Genomic DNA, 2506 nt, shown 5'->3' on the forward strand with positions numbered 1-2506 from the left:
TCGAACCCGCATCGTTAGCTTGGAAGGCTAGGGGTTATAGTCGACGTTGATTCATCATTTTGAACTGAACGTCTCTAATTCAAAACCGAACGTGAAACTTTGGTTTCATTCGGCTCCTTTATGGAAGATGGATAAATTCCTAAATTTATAAGATGTAAACAAAAAAAAATACCATCCATAACATCTATGTCAGCCTTTCCGTCTGAATGCATTCAAAAGGACCCGCTTTATAGATGATCCCTATACAAGAGGAGATTATAACAATCTTTCCAGTTATTTATTTCGTTCCCTATTTCTATTTAATATAATCCTTAGGAAAAGTATTTTGTTTCCGCCGAGCTAAAAAAACGATGTCGACGTCTCTAGTAAACCAAAGACATTGTTTAATAGCTATTTTGTTTTGCTTCAATCTCCCTTATACAAAGAAAAAATTGAAGATTTAGTTACGATTAGAAAAAATTCCACCTTTATCCATGGATCCCTTATTCCTTCAATTGGAAGTATTGATCCAATTCAATAAAATTATGTTTCGTAATTTCATGATCCAATTTTTTCAATTTAGAACATATTTTTGGATACAAATCACGAGAATTTTTATTTTTCCTCGAATCTTTCATCGAGAGGTAAAGGATTAAATCCTTTTAAGAAATAAAGTTTTTGATCGGAATATTAATCAACCCGAAGGATCCCTTAACTATTAAGGGATTAATAGAACGAATCGCACTTTTACCACTAAACTATATCCGCTACAATGCAATTATTGTATATAAATGGACCTTTTGTCGAAGACGAAAATAAGTCGTATTAATAAGTAATAAAAAGATCGGATCAGAAAATAATCATGAAAATTTTGAGCGTTGACGTATTTTCATCAGGGCCACTAATGAGATTAGGAAAAGAGGACTCGTTTTAATTAACTAATTAACAAGTTTTTTATTCTAGTAAAGTACTAAAAAAATAATAATAAGAAATCGAACCTTGATTCTATATCATCTTTTTCTGTATCATAGGAATTGAAATAATAAATCTTCTTAGGATTCTTGTTGTTTCTATTTTTTTTTTTTTTCAAAAACATTTTCAAATCAAATAAATAATTTGATCTACGATTTATTGGAACAAAAAAAGCCCGGCTAGGTACTGACCAGGCCAGGCCGTGGAACTAAAAATAAAAAGAAAAGGGCTTTTCGGATGAAATAAACTAAAAAAGGTACTTTCTTTTTATTTATAAATATTTTTATGAATCTTTAATATATTGGTATTATTTATATATTAGGATTGAAGATATCTCTTCTTTTGAGCCCTTATCTAATGAAATCTAATTTATCTAAATGGAATTCCTAATAAAAAAAAGTTTTTATCGATTTGATAGATATCCATCGATATATCTAGATAATTATCTATATCAATATAATGAAATTATATATCTATAAAGGGGTAGATAAAGATAATAAAGAGAGATAAAGAAGGGCTTTTTTCAAGCCTTTATTTTCTATTTTTTATACAATGTATCATAGTAATTATCCTTTTTCAATTTGGGGAGAGATGGCTGAGTGGACTAAAGCGTCGGATTGCTAATCCGTTGTACGATTTTTTTGTACCGAGGGTTCGAATCCCTCTCTTTCCGTTTCTGTCAATTACTTGGTATTTTTTTATAGTTGAGGAAAGATGTGGAATAGATAAAATGTTAAGAACATTTCAAAATCAAGCAAGGAAAAAAAATCTGATTTTGTTATTCTTCACGCCCCGGATTACGTCCCGGGTCATTAGATAGGAATCCGAAAAGAGAGAAACAAAGAATATTACTACTGTATAAACAAATAGTTTGAGAGTAAGCATTACACAATCTCCAAGATCATTTTTTTTTTAAGAGAATAGATTCTCTATTTTAATCTGGTTTGACACCAAGAAATGCAGTGAAGTTATTTCTATAAATAGGAAAAAATTTTAAGAGTTGAGTCCTTGATTACTCAAAATTGGATTTCATACCCACAATTCTATATTGTGGGGGACTCGAAGAGGGTCGTTCAAAGGAAAAAAGTAAGAATAAGAAAATGAGAGTGATCCAGATTTATCATAGCTATAGAATAATTTCAATATTGGATTCAACTTAAAGCTTCAGACTGTATGTACAACTTATCTGATCTTATAACTAGTTAGAATCTTTTTTTTTTTTTTTCTAGTAAATCATGAATTTGTCTCGGACAGTATTAAAAATATTATCGAAAGCTTACAGCAGCTTGCCAAACAAAAGCTAATAGAAAAAAGAATAGAGGTATTACTGGCATAACATCTACTATTGGATTCAAAAAAGCGTAGGCCTCGGGCAATTTGGCGACGAAAAAAACTACTTGAATAAAGGAAAGAATTAAGACAGATACCGATGAAACTTAAGATATTAAGCATAACAATTTTTTTTTCTTTGTTCTTGAAGATAATTGTATTTCTTTTGATTTGATTGAGTTATTAATCCCCTATTATTGCTATGATATAAGGGATAAGGGAAAAA

General features: G+C 30.0%; 1 non-coding gene across 1 annotated transcript; it reads left to right on the forward strand.

The window, feature by feature from the left end:
• Positions 1 to 1536: 1536 nt before the first annotated feature.
• On the forward strand, positions 1537 to 1624 carry TRNAS-GCU (transfer RNA serine (anticodon GCU)). The gene has a single exon. It is a non-coding gene; the product is annotated as a tRNA-Ser (tRNA).
• The last annotated feature ends 882 nt before the right edge of the window (positions 1625 to 2506 follow it).

The sequence above is a fragment of the Cucumis melo genome, unplaced genomic scaffold, assembly GCF_025177605.1.
Source record: "Cucumis melo cultivar AY unplaced genomic scaffold, USDA_Cmelo_AY_1.0 utg000582l, whole genome shotgun sequence".
NCBI lineage: Eukaryota > Viridiplantae > Streptophyta > Magnoliopsida > Cucurbitales > Cucurbitaceae > Cucumis > Cucumis melo.